We start from the raw sequence: 19,263 nt of genomic DNA on the forward strand, positions 1-19,263 counted from the left end.
AAGGAATGAGGTTCAGACGCAGGCTGCGGCATGGGTGAACTTTGAAGTCATCAGGCCAAGTGGGAGAAGAGACAAACAATGGAATTCCATAAAGCCAGGAAAAGGAATGAAGGTCAGACGCAGGCTGCGGCATGGGTGAACCTTGAAGACGTCAGGCCCAGTGGTAGAAGAGACACACAATGGAATACTATACATCCAGGAAAAGGAATGAGGGTCAGACGCAGGCTGCGGCATGGGTGAACTTTGAAGGCATCAGGCCCAGTGGGAGAAGAGACACACAATGGAATACTATACATCTAGAAAAAGGAATGAGGGTCAGATGCAGGCTGCAGTGGGAATGAACCTGGAAGACATCAGGCCCAGTAAGAGAAGAGACACACAATGGAATACTATACAGACAGGAAAAGGAATGAGGGTCGGACGCAGGCTACAGTGTGAATGAAACTTGAAGTCATCAGGCCCAGTAAGAGAATAAACAGTCAATGGAATACTATACAGCCAGGAAAAGGAATGAGGGTCAGACGCAGGCTGCGGCATGGGTGAAAAGTGAAGACATCACGCACAGTGGGAGAAGAGACCCACAACGAAATACCATACAGCCAGGAAATGGAATGAGGGTCAGACACAGGCTGCAGTGTGGATGAACCTTGAAGGCATCAGGCCCAGTGAGACAAGGGACACACTATGGAATAGTATACAGCCAGGAAAAGGAATGAGGGTCAGACGAATGCTGCGGCATGGGTGAACGTTGAAGCCATCAGGCCCAGTGGGAGAAGAGACACACAATGGAATACTATACAGCCAGGAAAAGGAATGAGGATCTGATGCAGGCTGCGGCATGGGTGAACCTTGAACACATCAGGCCCGGTGGGAGAAGAGACACACAATGGAATACTATATGGCCAGCTAAAATGAACGACCGTCAGATGCAGGCTGCAGTGTGAATGAACCTGGAAGATCTCAGGCCCAGTGAAGGAAGAGACACACAATGGAATTCCATAGAGCAAGGAAAAGGAAAGAGGTTCAGAAGCAGGCTGCGGCATGGGTGCACATTGAAGACATTAGGCCCAGTGAGAGAAGAGACACACAATGGAATACTATACAGCCAGGAAAAGGAATGAGGGTCAGACGCAGAATGCAGTGTGAATGAAACTTGAAGACATCAGGCCCTGTAAGAGAAGAGACACTCAATGGAATACTAGAGAGCCAGGAAAGTGAATGAGGGTCAGATGCGGGCTGCAGCGTGGATGAACCTTCAAGACCTCAGGCCTAGTGAGAGAAGAGACACACAATGGAATACTAAACAGCCAGGAAAAGGAATGAGGGTCAGACACAGGCTGCAGTGTGAGTGAACCTGGAAGACATCAGGCCCAGTAAGAGAAGAGACTCACAATGGAATACTATACAGCCAGGAAAAGGAATGAGGGTCAGATGCAGGCTGCGGCATGGGTGAACCTTGAAAACATCAGGCCCGGTGGGAGAAGAGACACACCATGGAATACTATATGGCCAGTTAAAACGAATGAGGGTCAGATGCAGGCTGCAGTGTGAATGAACCTGGAAGATCTCACGCCCAGTGAAGGAAGAGACACACAATGGAATACCATTCAGCCAGGAAAAGGAATGAGGTTCAGACGCAGGCTGCGGCATGGGTGAACTTTGAAGTCATCAGGCCAAGTGGGAGAAGAGACAAACAATGGAATTCCATAAAGCCAGGAAAAGGAATGAAGGTCAGACGCAGGCTGCGGCATGGGTGAACCTTGAAGACATCAGGCCCAGTGGTAGAAGAGACACACAATGGAATACTATACATCCAGGAAAAGGAATGAGGGTCAGACGCAGGCTGCGGCATGGGTGAACTTTGAAGGCATCAGGCCCAGTGGGAGAAGAGACACACAATGGAATACTATACATCTAGAAAAAGGAATGAGGGTCAGATGCAGGCTGCAGTGGGAATGAACCTGGAAGACATCAGGCCCAGTAAGAGAAGAGACACACAATGGAATACTATACAGACAGGAAAAGGAATGAGGGTCAGACGCAGGCTACAGTGTGAATGAAACTTGAAGTCATCAGGCCCAGTAAGAGAATAAACAGTCAATGGAATACTATACAGCCAGGAAAAGGAATGAGGGTCAGACGCAGGCTGCGGCATGGGTGAAAAGTGAAGACATCACGCACAGTGGGAGAAGAGACCCACAACGAAATACCATACAGCCAGGAAATGGAATGAGGGTCAGACACAAGCTGCAGTGTGGATGAACCTTGAAGGCATCAGGCCCAGTGAGACAAGGGACACACTATGGAATAGTATACAGCCAGGAAAAGGAATGAGGGTCAGACGCATGCTGCGGCATGGGTGAACGTTGAAGCCATCAGGCCCAGTGGGAGAAGAGACACACAATGGAATACTATACAGCCAGGAAAAGGAATGAGGGTCTGATGCAGGCTGCGGCATGGGTGTACCTTGAACACATCAGGCCCGGTGGGAGAAGAGACACACAATGGAATACTATATGGCCAGCTAAAATGAACGAGCGTCAGATGCAGGCTGCAGTGTGAATGAACCTGGAAGATCTCAGGCCCAGTGAAGGAAGAGACACACAATGGAATTCCATAGAGCAAGGAAAAGGAAAGAGGTTCAGAAGCAGGCTGCGGCATGGGTGAACATTGAAGACATTAGGCCCAGTGAGAGAAGAGACACACAATGGAATACTATACAGCCAGGAAAAGGAATGAGGGTCAGACGCAGGATGCAGTGTGAATGAAACTTGAAGACATCAGGCCCTGTAAGAGAAGAGACACTCAATGGAATACTACAGAGCCAGGAAAGGGAATGAGGGTCAGATGCAGGCTGCAGCGTGGATGAACCTTCAAGACCTCAGGCCTAGTGAGAGAAGAGACACACAATGGAATACTAAACAGCCAGGAAAAGGAATGAGGGTCAGACACAGGCTGCAGTGTGAGTGAACCTGGAAGACATCAGGCCCAGTAAGAGAAGAGACTCACAATGGAATACTATACAGCCAGGAAAAGGAATGAGGGTCAGATGCAGGCTGCGGCATGGGTGAACCTTGAAAACATCAGGCCCGGTGGGAGAAGAGACACACCATGGAATACTATAGGGCCAGTTAAAACGAATGAGGGTCAGATGCAGGCTGCAGTGTGAATGAACCTGGAAGATCTCACGCCCAGTGAAGGAAGAGACACACAATGGAATACCATTCAGCCAGGAAAAGGAATGAGGTTCAGACGCAGGCTGCGGCATGGGTGAACTTTGAAGTCATCAGGCCAAGTGGGAGAAGAGACAAACAATGGAATTCCATAAAGCCAGGAAAAGGAATGAAGGTCAGACGCAGGCTGCGGCATGGGTGAACCTTGAAGACGTCAGGCCCAGTGGTAGAAGAGACACACAATGGAATACTATACATCCAGGAAAAGGAATGAGGGTCAGACGCAGGCTGCGGCATGGGTGAACTTTGAAGGCATCAGGCCCAGTGGGAGAAGAGACACACAATGGAATACTATACATCTAGAAAAAGGAATGAGGGTCAGATGCAGGCTGCAGTGGGAATGAACCTGGAAGACATCAGGCCCAGTAAGAGAAGAGACACACAATGGAATACTATACAGACAGGAAAAGGAATGAGGGTCGGACGCAGGCTACAGTGTGAATGAAACTTGAAGTCATCAGGCCCAGTAAGAGAATAAACAGTCAATGGAATACTATACAGCCAGGAAAAGGAATGAGGGTCAGACGCAGGCTGCGGCATGGGTGAAAAGTGAAGACATCACGCACAGTGGGAGAAGAGACCCACAACGAAATACCATACAGCCAGGAAATGGAATGAGGGTCAGACACAGGCTGCAGTGTGGATGAACCTTGAAGGCATCAGGCCCAGTGAGACAAGGGACACACTATGGAATAGTATACAGCCAGGAAAAGGAATGAGGGTCAGACGAATGCTGCGGCATGGGTGAACGTTGAAGCCATCAGGCCCAGTGGGAGAAGAGACACACAATGGAATACTATACAGCCAGGAAAAGGAATGAGGATCTGATGCAGGCTGCGGCATGGGTGAACCTTGAACACATCAGGCCCGGTGGGAGAAGAGACACACAATGGAATACTATATGGCCAGCTAAAATGAACGACCGTCAGATGCAGGCTGCAGTGTGAATGAACCTGGAAGATCTCAGGCCCAGTGAAGGAAGAGACACACAATGGAATTCCATAGAGCAAGGAAAAGGAAAGAGGTTCAGAAGCAGGCTGCGGCACGGGTGCACATTGAAGACATTAGGCCCAGTGAGAGAAGAGACACACAATGGAATACTATACAGCCAGGAAAAGGAATGAGGGTCAGACGCAGAATGCAGTGTGAATGAAACTTGAAGACATCAGGCCCTGTAAGAGAAGAGACACTCAATGGAATACTAGAGAGCCAGGAAAGTGAATGAGGGTCAGATGCGGGCTGCAGCGTGGATGAACCTTCAAGACCTCAGGCCTAGTGAGAGAAGAGACACACAATGGAATACTAAACAGCCAGGAAAAGGAATGAGGGTCAGACACAGGCTGCAGTGTGAGTGAACCTGGAAGACATCAGGCCCAGTAAGAGAAGAGACTCACAATGGAATACTATACAGCCAGGAAAAGGAATGAGGGTCAGATGCAGGCTGCGGCATGGGTGAACCTTGAAAACATCAGGCCCGGTGGGAGAAGAGACACACCATGGAATACTATATGGCCAGTTAAAACGAATGAGGGTCAGATGCAGGCTGCAGTGTGAATGAACCTGGAAGATCTCACGCCCAGTGAAGGAAGAGACACACAATGGAATACCATTCAGCCAGGAAAAGGAATGAGGTTCAGACGCAGGCTGCGGCATGGGTGAACTTTGAAGTCATCAGGCCAAGTGGGAGAAGAGACAAACAATGGAATTCCATAAAGCCAGGAAAAGGAATGAAGGTCAGACGCAGGCTGCGGCATGGGTGAACCTTGAAGACATCAGGCCCAGTGGTAGAAGAGACACACAATGGAATACTATACATCCAGGAAAAGGAATGAGGGTCAGACGCAGGCTGCGGCATGGGTGAACTTTGAAGGCATCAGGCCCAGTGGGAGAAGAGACACACAATGGAATACTATACATCTAGAAAAAGGAATGAGGGTCAGATGCAGGCTGCAGTGGGAATGAACCTGGAAGACATCAGGCCCAGTAAGAGAAGAGACACACAATGGAATACTATACAGACAGGAAAAGGAATGAGGGTCAGACGCAGGCTACAGTGTGAATGAAACTTGAAGTCATCAGGCCCAGTAAGAGAATAAACAGTCAATGGAATACTATACAGCCAGGAAAAGGAATGAGGGTCAGACGCAGGCTGCGGCATGGGTGAAAAGTGAAGACATCACGCACAGTGGGAGAAGAGACCCACAACGAAATACCATACAGCCAGGAAATGGAATGAGGGTCAGACACAGGCTGCAGTGTGGATGAACCTTGAAGGCATCAGGCCCAGTGAGACAAGGGACACACTATGGAATAGTATACAGCCAGGAAAAGGAATGAGGGTCAGACGAATGCTGCGGCATGGGTGAACGTTGAAGCCATCAGGCCCAGTGGGAGAAGAGACACACAATGGAATACTATACAGCCAGGAAAAGGAATGAGGATCTGATGCAGGCTGCGGCATGGGTGAACCTTGAACACATCAGGCCCGGTGGGAGAAGAGACACACAATGGAATACTATATGGCCAGCTAAAATGAACGACCGTCAGATGCAGGCTGCAGTGTGAATGAACCTGGAAGATCTCAGGCCCAGTGAAGGAAGAGACACACAATGGAATTCCATAGAGCAAGGAAAAGGAAAGAGGTTCAGAAGCAGGCTGCGGCACGGGTGCACATTGAAGACATTAGGCCCAGTGAGAGAAGAGACACACAATGGAATACTATACAGCCAGGAAAAGGAATGAGGGTCAGACGCAGAATGCAGTGTGAATGAAACTTGAAGACATCAGGCCCTGTAAGAGAAGAGACACTCAATGGAATACTAGAGAGCCAGGAAAGGGAATGAGGGTCAGATGCGGGCTGCAGCGTGGATGAACCTTCAAGACCTCAGGCCTAGTGAGAGAAGAGACACACAATGGAATACTAAACAGCCAGGAAAAGGAATGAGGGTCAGACACAGGCTGCAGTGTGAGTGAACCTGGAAGACATCAGGCCCAGTAAGAGAAGAGACTCACAATGGAATACTATACAGCCAGGAAAAGGAATGAGGGTCAGATGCAGGCTGCGGCATGGGTGAACCTTGAAAACATCAGGCCCGGTGGGAGAAGAGACACACCATGGAATACTATATGGCCAGTTAAAACGAATGAGGGTCAGATGCAGGCTGCAGTGTGAATGAACCTGGAAGATCTCACGCCCAGTGAAGGAAGAGACACACAATGGAATACCATTCAGCCAGGAAAAGGAATGAGGTTCAGACGCAGGCTGCGGCATGGGTGAACTTTGAAGTCATCAGGCCAAGTGGGAGAAGAGACAAACAATGGAATTCCATAAAGCCAGGAAAAGGAATGAAGGTCAGACGCAGGCTGCGGCATGGGTGAACCTTGAAGACATCAGGCCCAGTGGTAGAAGAGACACACAATGGAATACTATACATCCAGGAAAAGGAATGAGGGTCAGACGCAGGCTGCGGCATGGGTGAACTTTGAAGGCATCAGGCCCAGTGGGAGAAGAGACACACAATGGAATACTATACATCTAGAAAAAGGAATGAGGGTCAGATGCAGGCTGCAGTGGGAATGAACCTGGAAGACATCAGGCCCAGTAAGAGAAGAGACACACAATGGAATACTATACAGACAGGAAAAGGAATGAGGGTCAGACGCAGGCTACAGTGTGAATGAAACTTGAAGTCATCAGGCCCAGTAAGAGAATAAACAGTCAATGGAATACTATACAGCCAGGAAAAGGAATGAGGGTCAGACGCAGGCTGCGGCATGGGTGAAAAGTGAAGACATCACGCACAGTGGGAGAAGAGACCCACAACGAAATACCATACAGCCAGGAAATGGAATGAGGGTCAGACACAAGCTGCAGTGTGGATGAACCTTGAAGGCATCAGGCCCAGTGAGACAAGGGACACACTATGGAATAGTATACAGCCAGGAAAAGGAATGAGGGTCAGACGCATGCTGCGGCATGGGTGAACGTTGAAGCCATCAGGCCCAGTGGGAGAAGAGACACACAATGGAATACTATACAGCCAGGAAAAGGAATGAGGGTCTGATGCAGGCTGCGGCATGGGTGTACCTTGAACACATCAGGCCCGGTGGGAGAAGAGACACACAATGGAATACTATATTGCCAGCTAAAACGAATGAGGCTCAGATGCAGGCTGCAGTGTGAATGAACCTGGAAGATCTCAGGCCCAGTGAAGGAAGAGACACACAATGGAATACCATAGAGCAAGGAAAAGAAATGAATGTCAGATGCAGGCTGCAGTGTGAACGAACGTTGAACACATCAGGCCCAGAGAGAGAAGAGACACACAATGTAGTACTACACAGCCAGGAAAAGGAATGAGGGTCAGAGGGAGGATGCAGCGTGGAGGAACATTCAAGACCTCAGGCCTAGTGAGAGAAGAGACACACAATGGAATACTACACAGCCAGGAAAAGAAATGAGGGTCAGACACAGGCTGCAGTGTTAGTGAACTTGGAAGACATCAAGCCCAGTAAGAGAAGACACACACAATGGAATGCTATACAGCCAGTAAAAAGAATGACGGTCAGACACAGGCTGCAGTGTTAATGAACCTTGAAGACATCAGACCCAGTGAGAGAAGAGACAAAAAATGGAATACTATACAGCCATGAAAAGGAAAGAGGATCAGATGCAGGCTGCAGATTGAAGGAAATTTGAATACATCAGGCCCAGTGAGAGAAGAGACACGCAATGGAATACTACGCAGCCAGGAAAAAGAATGAGGGTCAGAAGCAGGCTGCGGCATGGGTGAACCTTGAAGACAAAAGGCCCAGTGAGAAAAGAGACACACAATGGAATACTATACAGCCAGGAAAAGGAATGAGGGTCAGATGCAGGCTGTGGCATGGGTGAACCTTGAAGACATCAGGCCCAGTGGGAGAAGAGACACACAATGGAATACTATATGGCCAGCAAAAACGAATGAGGCTCAGATGCAGGCTGCAGTGTGAATGAACCTGGAAGATCTCAGGCCCAGTTAAGGAAGAGACACACAATGGAATACCATAGAGCAAGGAAAAGGAAAGGGGTTCAGAAGCAGGCTGCGGCATGGGTGAACATTCAAGACATTTGGCTCAGTGAGAGAAGAGACACACAATGGAATACTATACAGCCAGGAAAAGGAATGAGGGTCAGACGCAGGATGCAGTGTGAATGAAACTTGAAGACATCAGGCCCTGTAAGAGAAGAGACACTCAGTGGAATACTACAGAGCCAGGAAAGGGAATGAGGGTCAGATGCAGGCTGCAGCGTGGATGAACCTTCAAGACCTCAGGCCTAGTGAGAGAAGAGACACACAATGGAATACTAAACAGCCAGGAAAAGGAATGAGGGTCAGACACAGGCTGCAGTGTGAGTGAACCTGGAAGACATCAGGCCCAGTAAGAGAAGAGACACACAATGGAATACTATACAGCCAGGAAAAGGAATGAGGGTCAGATGCAGGCTGCGGCATGGGTGAACCTTGAAAACATCAGGCCCAGTGGGAGAAGAGACACACAATGGAATACTATATGGCCAGTTAAAACGAATGAGGGTCAGATGCAAGCTGTAGTGTGAATGAACCTGGAAGATCTCACGCCCAGTGAAGGAAGAAACACACAATGGAATACCATACAGCCAGGAAAAGGAATGAGGGTCAGACGCAGGCTGCGGCGTGGGTGAACTTTGAAGTCATCAGGCCAAGTGGGAGAAGAGAGAAACAATGGACTACCATAAAGCCAGGAAAAGGAATGAAGGTCAGACGCAGGCTGCGGCATGGATGAACCTTGAAGACATCAGGCCCAGTGGTAGAAGAGACACACAATGGAATACTATACATCCAGGAAAAGGAATGAGGGTCAGACGCAGGCTGCAGCATGGGTGAACTTTGAAGACATCAGGCCAAGTGGGAGAACAGACAAACAATGGAATACCATAAAGCCAGGAAAGGGAATGAAGGTCAGACGCAGGCTGCGACATGGGTGAACCATGAAGACATCAGGCCCAGTGGTAGAAGAGACACACAATGGAATACTATACAGACAGGAAAAAGAATCAGGGTCAGACGCAGGCTACAGTGTGAATGAAACTTGAAGTCATCAGGCCCAGTAAGAGAATAAACAGTTAATGGAATACTATAAAGCCAGGAAAAGGAATGAGGGTCAGACGCAGGATGCGGCATGGGTGAAAAGTGAAGACATCACGCACAGTGGGAGTAGAGACCCACAACGTAATACCATATAGCCAGGAAAAAGTATGAGGGTCAGACACAGGCTGCAGTGTGGATGAACCTTGAAGGCATCAGGCCCAGTGAGACAAGAGACACACTATGGAATAGTATACAGCCAGGAAAAGGAATGAAGGTCAGACGCATGCTGCGGCATGGGTGAACGTTGAAGCCATCAGGCCAAGTGGGAGAAGAGACCCACAATGGAATACTATACAGCCAGGAAAAGGAATGAGGGTCTGATGCAGGCTGCGGCATGGGTGAACCTTGAACACATCAGGCCCGGTGGGAGAAGAGACACACAATGGAATACTATATGGCCAGCTAAAACGAATGAGGCTCAGATGCAGGCTGCAGTGTGAATGAACCTGGAAGATCTCAGGCCCAGTGAAGGAAGAGACACACAATGGAATACCATAGAGCAAGGAAAAGAAATGAATGTCAGATGCAGGCTGCAGTGTGAACGAACGTTGAACACATCAGGCCCAGTGAGAGAAGAGACACACAATGGAGTACTACACAGCCAGGAAAAGGAATGAGGGTCAGAGGGAGGATGCAGCGTGGAGGAACATTGAAGACCTCAGGCCTATTGAGAGAAGAGACACACAATGGAATACTACACAGCCAGGAAAAGAAATGAGGGTCAGACACAGGCTGCAGTGTTAGTGAACTTGGAAGACATCAGGCCCAGTAAGAGAAGACACACACAATGGAATGCTATACAGCCAGTAAAAAGAATGACGGTCAGACACAGGCTGCAGTGTTAATGAACCTTGAAGACATCAGACCCAGTGAGAGAAGAGACAAAAAATGGAATACTATACAGCCAGGAAAAGGAAAGAGTATTAGATGCAGGCTGCAGAAAGAAGGAAATTTGAATACATCAGGCCCAGTGAGAGAAGAGACACGCAATGGAATACTACACAGCCAGGAAAAAGAATGAGGGTCAGAAGCAGGCTGCGGCATGAGTGAACCTTGAAGACAAAAGGCCCAGTGAGAAAAGAGACACACAATGGAATACTATACAGCCAGGAAAAGGAATGAGGGTCAGATGCAGGCTGTGGCATGGGTGAACCTTGAAGACATCAGGCCCAGTGGGAGAAGAGACACACAATGGAATACTATATGGCCAGCAAAAACGAATGAGGCTCAGATGCAGGCTGCAGTGTGAATGAACCTGGAAGATCTCAGGCCCAGTGAAGGAAGAGACACACAATGGAATACCATAGAGCAAGGAAAAGGAAAGGGGTTCAGAAGCAGGCTGCGGCATGGGTGAACATTCAAGACATTTGGCTCAGTGAGAGAAGAGACACACAATGGAATACTATACAGCCAGGAAAAGGAATGAGGGTCAGACGCAGGATGCAGTGTGAATGAAACTTGAAGACATCAGGCCCTGTAAGAGAAGAGACACTCAATGGAATACTACAGAGCCAGGAAAGGGAATGAGGGTCAGATGCAGGCTGCAGCGTGGATGAACCTTCAAGACCTCAGGCCTAGTGAGAGAAGAGACACACAATGGAATACTAAACAGCCAGGAAAAGGAATGAGGGTCAGACACAGGCTGCAGTGTGAGTGAACCTGGAAGACATCAGGCCCAGTAAGAGAAGAGACACACAATGGAATACTATACAGCCAGGAAAAGGAATGAGGGTCAGATGCAGGCTGCGGCATGGGTGAACCTTGAAAACATCAGGCCCAGTGGGAGAAGAGACACACAATGGAATACTATATGGCCAGTTAAAACGAATGAGGGTCAGATGCAAGCTGTAGTGTGAATGAACCTGGAAGATCTCACGCCCAGTGAAGGAAGAAACACACAATGGAATACCATACAGCCAGGAAAAGGAATGAGGGTCAGACGCAGGCTGCGGCGTGGGTGAACTTTGAAGTCATCAGGCCAAGTGGGAGAAGAGAGAAACAATGGACTACCATAAAGCCAGGAAAAGGAATGAAGGTCAGACGCAGGCTGCGGCATGGATGAACCTTGAAGACATCAGGCCCAGTGGTAGAAGAGACACACAATGGAATACTATACATCCAGGAAAAGGAATGAGGGTCAGACGCAAGCTGCAGCATGGGTGAACTTTGAAGACATCAGGCCAAGTGGGAGAACAGACAAACAATGGAATACCATAAAGCCAGGAAAGGGAATGAAGGTCAGACGCAGGCTGCGACATGGGTGAACCATGAAGACATCAGGCCCAGTGGTAGAAGAGACACACAATGGAATACTATACAGACAGGAAAAAGAATCAGGGTCAGACGCAGGCTACAGTGTGAATGAAACTTGAAGTCATCAGGCCCAGTAAGAGAATAAACAGTTAATGGAATACTATACAGCCAGGAAAAGGAATGAGGGTCAGACGCAGGATGCGGCATGGGTGAAAAGTGAAGACATCACGCACAGTGGGAGTAGAGACCCACAACGAAATACCATATAGCCAGGAAAAAGTATGAGGGTCAGACACAGGCTGCAGTGTGGATGAACCTTGAAGGCATCAGGCCCAGTGAGACAAGAGACACACTATGGAATAGTATACAGCCAGGAAAAGGAATGAGGGTCAGACGCATGCTGCGGCATGGGTGAACGTTGAAGCCATCAGGCCAAGTGGGAGAAGAGACACACAATGGAATACTATACAGCCAGGAAAAGGAATGAGGGTCTGATGCAGGCTGCGGCATGGGTGAACCTTGAACACATCAGGCCCGGTGGGAGAAGAGACACACAATGGAATACTATATGGCCAGCTAAAACGAACGAGCGTCAGATGCAGGCTGCAGTGTGAATGAACCTGGAAGATCTCAGGCCCAGTGAAGGAAGAGACACACAATGGAATACCATCCAGCGAGGAAAAGGAATGAGGGTCAGACGCATGCTGCGGCATGGGTGAACGTTGAAGCCATCTGGCCCAGTGGGAGAAGAGACACACAATGGAATACTATACAGCCAGGAAAAGGAATGAGGGTCTGATGCAGGCTGCGGCATGGGTGAACCTTGAACACATCAGGCCCGGTGGGAGAAGAGACACACAATGGAATACTATATGGCCAGCTAAAATGAACGAGCGTCAGATGCAGGCTGCAGTGTGAATGAACCTGGAAGATCTCAGGCCCAGTGAAGGAAGAGACACACAATGGAATACCATAGAGCAAGGAAAAGGAAAGAGGTTCAGAAGCAGGCTGCGGCATGGGTGAACATTGAAGACATTAGGCCCAGTGAGAGAAGAGACACACAACGGAATACTATACAGCCAGGAAAAGGAATGAGGGTCAGACGCAGGATGCAGTGTGAATGAAACTTGAAGACATCAGGCCCTGTAAGAGAAGAGACACTCAATGGAATACTACAGAGCCAGGAAAGGGAATGAGGGTCAGATGCAGGCTGCAGCGTGGATGAACCTTCAAGACCTCAGGCCTAGTGAGAGAAGAGACACACAATAGAATACTAAACAGCCAGGAAAAGGAATGAGGGTCAGACACAGGCTGCAGTGTGAGTGAACCTGGAAGACATCAGGCCCAGTAAGAGAAGAGACACACAATGGAATACTATACAGCCAGGAAAAGGAATGAGGGTCAGATGCAGGCTGCGGCATGTGTTAACCTTGAAAACATCAGGCCCGGTGGGAGAAGAGACACACAATGGAATACTATATGTCCAGTTAAAACGAATGAGGGTCAGATGCAGGCTGCAGTGTGAATGAACCTGGAAGATCTCACGCCCAGTGAAGGAAGAGACACACAATGGAATACCATTCAGCCAGGAAAAGGAATGAGGGTCAGACGCAGGCTGCGGCGTGGGTGAACTTTGAAGTCATCAGGCCAAGTGGGAGAAGAGACAGACAATGGAATACCATAAAGCCAGGAAAAGGAATGAAGGTCAGACGCAGGCTGCGGCATGGGTGAACCTTGAAGACATCAGGCCTAGTGGTAGAAGAGACACGCAATGGAATACTATACATCCAGGAAAAGGAATGAGGGTCAGACCCAGGCTGCGGCATGGGTGAACTTTGAAGACATCAGGCCCAGTGGGAGAAGAGACACACAATGGAATACTATACATCTAGAAAAAGGAATCAGGGTCAGATGCAGGCTGCAGTGGGAATGAACATGGAAGACATCAGGCCCAGTAAGAGAAGAGACACACAATGGAATACTATACAGACAGGAAAAGGAATGAGGGTCAGACGCAGGCTACAGTGTGAATGAAACTTGAAGTCATCAGGCCCAGTAAGAGAATAAACAGTCAATGGAATACTATACAGCCAGGAAAAGGAATGAGGGTCAGACGCAGGCTGCGGCATGGGTGAAAAGTGAAGACATCACGCACAGTGGGAGAAGAGACCCACAACGAAATACCATACAGCCAGGAAATGGAATGAGGGTCAGACACAAGCTGCAGTGTGGATGAACCTTGAAGGCATCAGGCCCAGTGAGACAAGGGACACACTATGGAATAGTATACAGCCAGGAAAAGGAATGAGGGTCAGACGCATGCTGCGGCATGGGTGAACGTTGAAACCATCAGGCCCAGTGGGAGAAGAGACACACAATGGAATACTATACAGCCAGGAAAAGGAATGAGGGTCTGATGCAGGCTGCGGCGTGGGTGAACCTTGAACACATCAGGCCCGGTGGGAGAAGAGACACACAATGGAATACTATATTGCCAGCTAAAACGAATGAGGCTCAGATGCAGGCTGCAGTGTGAATGAACCTGGAAGTTCTCAGGCCCACTGAAGGAAGAGACACACAATGGAATACCATAGAGCAAGGAAAAGAAATGAATGTCAGATGCAGGCTGCAGTGTGAACGAACGTTGAACACATCAGGTCCAGTGAGAGAAGAGACACACAATGGAGTACTACACAGCCAGGAAAAGGAATGAGGGTCAGAGGGAGGATGCAGCGTGGAGGAACATTCAAGACCTCAGGCCTAGTGAGAGAAGAGACACACAATGGAATACTACACAGCCAGGAAAAGAAATGAGGGTCAGACACAGGCTGCAGTGTTAGTGAACTTGGAAGACATCAGGCCCAGTAAGAGAAGACACACACAATGGAATGCTATAGAGGCAGTAAAAAGAATGACCGTCAGACACAGGCTGCAGTGTTAATGAACCTTGAAGACATCACACCCAGTGAGAGAAGAGACACAAAATGGAATACTCTACAGCCAGGAAAAGGAAAGAAGATCAGATGCGGGTTGCAGAGTGAAGGAAATTTGAATACATCAGGCCCAGTGAGAGAAGAGACACGCAATGGAATACTACACAGCCAGGAAAAAGAATGAGGGTCAGAAGCAGGCTGCGGCATGGGTGAACCTTGAAGACAAAAGGCACAGTGAGAAAAGAGACACACAATGGAATACTATACAGCCAGGAAAAGGAATGAGGGTCAGATGCAGGCTGCGGCATGGGTGAACCTTGAAAACATCAGGCCCGGTGGGAGAAGAGACACACAATGGAATACTATATGGCCAGTTAAAACGAATGAGGGTCAGATGCAGGCTGCAGTGTGAATGAACCTGGAAGATCTCACGCCCAGTGAAGGAAGAAACACACAATGGAATACCATACAGCCAGGAAAAGGAATGAGGGTCAGACGCAGGCTGCGGCGTGGGTGAACTTTGAAGTCATCAGGCCAAGTGGGAGAAGAGAGAAACAATGGACTACCATAAAGCCAGGAAAAGGAATGAAGGTCAGACGCAGGCTGCGGCATGGATGAACCTTGAAGACATCAGGCCCAGTGGTAGAAGAGACACACAATGGAATACTATACATCCAGGAAAAGGAATGAGGGTCAGACGCAGGCTGCGGCATGGGTGAACTATGAAGACATCAGGCCAAGTGGGAGAACAGACAAACAATGGAATACCATAAAGCCAGGAAAGGGAATGAAGGTCAGACGCAGGCTGCGACATGGGTGAACCATGAAGACATCAGGCCCAGTGGTAGAAGAGACATACAATGGAATACTATACAGACAGGAAAAAGAATCAGGGTCAGACGCAGGCTACAGTGTGAATGAAACTTGAAGTCATCAGGCCCATTAAGAGAATAAACAGTTAATGGAATACTATACAGCCAGGAAAAGGAATGAGGGTCAGACGCAGGCTGCGGCATGGGTGAAAAGTGAAGACATCACGCACAGTGGGAGAAGAGACCCACAAAGAAATACCATATAGCCAGGAAAAAGTATGAGGGTCAGACACAGGCTGCAGTGTGGATGAACCTTGAAGGCATCAGGCCCAGTGAGACAAGAGACACACTATGGAAGAGTATACAGCCAGGAAAAGGAATGAGGGTCAGACGCATGCTGCGGCATGGGTGAACGTTGAAGCCATCAGGCCAAGTGGGAGAAGAGACCCACAATGGAATACTATACAGCCAGGAAAAGGAATGAGGGTCTGATGCAGGCTGCGGCATGGGTGAACCTTGAACACATCAGGCCCGGTGGGAGAAGAGACACACAATGGAATACTATATGGCCAGCTAAAACGAATGAGGCTCAGATGCAGGCTGCAGTGTGAATGAACCTGGAAGATCTCAGGCCCAGTGAAGGAAGAGACACACAATGGAATACCATAGAGCAAGGAAAAGAAATGAATGTCAGATGCAGGCTGCAGTGTGAACGAACGTTGAACACATCAGGCCCAGTGAGAGAAGAGACACACAATGGAGTACTACACAGCCAGGAAAAGGAATGAGGGTCAGAGGGAGGATGCAGCGTGGAGGAACATTGAAGACCTCAGGCCTATTGAGAGAAGAGACACACAATGGAATACTACACAGCCAGGAAAAGAAATGAGGGTCAGACACAGGCTGCAGTGTTAGTGAACTTGGAAGACATCAGGCCCAGTAAGAGAAGACACACACAATGGAATGCTATACAGCCAGTAAAAAGAATGACGGTCAGACACAGGCTGCAGTGTTAATGAACCTTGAAGACATCAGACCCAGTGAGAGAAGAGACAAAAAATGGAATACTATACAGCCAGGAAAAGGAAAGAGTATTAGATGCAGGCTGCAGAAAGAAGGAAATTTGAATACATCAGGCCCAGTGAGAGAAGAGACACGCAATGGAATACTACACAGCCAGGAAAAAGAATGAGGGTCAGAAGCAGGCTGCGGCATGGGTGAACCTTGAAGACAAAAGGCCCAGTGAGAAAAGAGACACACAATGGAATACTATACAGCCAGGAAAAGGAATGAGGGTCAGATGCAGGCTGTGGCATGGGTGAACCTTGAAGACATCAGGCCCAGTGGGAGAAGAGACACACAATGGAATACTATATGGCCAGCAAAAACGAATGAGGCTCAGATGCAGGCTGCAGTGTGAATGAACCTGGAAGATCTCAGGCCCAGTGAAGGAAGAGACACACAATGGAATACCACAGAGCAAGGAAAAGGAAAGGGGTTCAGAAGCAGGCTGCGGCATGGGTGAACATTCAAGACATTTGGCTCAGTGAGAGAAGAGACACACAATGGAATACTATACAGCCAGGAAAAGGAATGAGGGTCAGACGCAGGATGCAGTGTGAATGAAACTTGAAGACATCAGGCCCTGTAAGAGAAGAGACACTCAATGGAATACTACAGAGCCAGGAAAGGGAATGAGGGTCAGATGCAGGCTGCAGCGTGGATGAACCTTCAAGACCTCAGGCCTAGTGAGAGAAGAGACACACAATGGAATACTAAACAGCCAGGAAAAGGAATGAGGGTCAGACACAGGCTGCAGTGTGAGTGAACCTGGAAGACATCAGGCCCAGTAAGAGAAGAGACACACAATGGAATACTATACAGCCAGGAAAAGGAATGAGGGTCAGATGCAGGCTGCGGCATGGGTGAACCTTGAAAACATCAGGCCCAGTGGGAGAAGAGACACACAATGGAATACTATATGGCCAGTTAAAACGAATGAGGGTCAGATGCAAGCTGTAGTGTGAATGAACCTGGAAGATCTCACGCCCAGTGAAGGAAGAAACACACAATGGAATACCATACAGCCAGGAAAAGGAATGAGGGTCAGACGCAGGCTGCGGCGTGGGTGAACTTTGAAGTCATCAGGCCAAGTGGGAGAAGAGAGAAACAATGGACTACCATAAAGCCAGGAAAAGGAATGAAGGTCAGACGCAGGCTGCGGCATGGATGAACCTTGAAGACATCAGGCCCAGTGGTAGAAGAGACACACAATGGAATACTATACATCCAGGAAAAGGAATGAGGGTCAGACGCAGGCTGCGGCATGGGTGAACTTTGAAGACATCAGGCCAAGTGGGAGAACAGACAAACAATGGAATACCATAAAGCCAGGAAAGGGAATGAAGGTCAGACGCAGGCTGCGACATGGGTGAACCATGAAGACATCAGGCCCAGTGGTAGAAGAGACACACAATGGAATACTATACAGACAGGAAAAAGAATCAGGGTCAGACGCAGGCTACAGTGTGAATGAAACTTGAAGTCATCAGGCCCAGTAAGAGAATAAACAGTTAATGGAATACTATACAGCCAGGAAAAGGAATGAGGGTCAGACGCAGGATGCGGCATGGGTGAAAAGTGAAGACATCACGCACAGTGGGAGTAGAGACCCACAACGAAATACCATATAGCCAGGAAAAAGTATGAGGGTCAGACACAGGCTGCAGTGTGGATGAACCTTGAAGGCATCAGGCCCAGTGAGACAAGAGACACACTATGGAATAGTATACAGCCAGGAAAAGGAATGAGGGTCAGACGCATGCTGCGGCATGGGTGAACGTTGAAGCCATCAGGCCAAGTGGGAGAAGAGACACACAATGGAATACTATACAGCCAGGAAAAGGAATGAGGGTCTGATGCAGGCTGCGGCATGGGTGAACCTTGAACACATCAGGCCCGGTGGGAGAAGAGACACACAATGGAATACTATATGGCCAGCTAAAACGAACGAGCGTCAGATGCAGGCTGCAGTGTGAATGAACCTGGAAGATCTCAGGCCCAGTGAAGGAAGAGACACACAATGGAATACCATCCAGCGAGGAAAAGGAATGAGGGTCAGACGCATGCTGCGGCATGGGTGAACGTTGAAGCCATCTGGCCCAGTGGGAGAAGAGACACACAATGGAATACTATACAGCCAGGAAAAGGAATGAGGGTCTGATGCAGGCTGCGGCATGGGTGAACCTTGAACACATCAGGCCCGGTGGGAGAAGAGACACACAATGGAATACTATATGGCCAGCTAAAATGAAGGAGCGTCAGATGCAGGCTGCAGTGTGAATGAACCTGGAAGATCTCAGGCCCAGTGAAGGAAGAGACACACAATGGAATACCATAGAGCAAGGAAAAGGAAAGAGGTTCAGAAGCAGGCTGCGGCATGGGTGAACATTGAAGACATTAGGCCCAGTGAGAGAAGAGACACACAATGGAATACTATACAGCCAGGAAAAGGAATGAGGGTCAGACGCAGGATGCAGTGTGAATGAAACTTGAAGACATCAGGCCCTGTAAGAGAAGAGACACTCAATGGAATACTACAGAGCCAGGAAAGGGAATGAGGGTCAGATGCAGGCTGCAGCGTGGATGAACCTTCAAGACCTCAGGCCTAGTGAGAGAAGAGACACACAATAGAATACTAAACAGCCAGGAAAAGGAATGAGGGTCAGACACAGGCTGCAGTGTGAGTGAACCTGGAAGACATCAGGCCCAGTAAGAGAAGAGACACACAATGGAATACTATACAGCCAGGAAAAGGAATGAGGGTCAGATGCAGGCTGCGGCATGTGTTAACCTTGAAAAC

This window comes from Pongo abelii, chromosome 14, assembly GCF_028885655.2.
Source record: "Pongo abelii isolate AG06213 chromosome 14, NHGRI_mPonAbe1-v2.0_pri, whole genome shotgun sequence".
Taxonomy (NCBI): Eukaryota; Metazoa; Chordata; class Mammalia; order Primates; family Hominidae; genus Pongo; species Pongo abelii.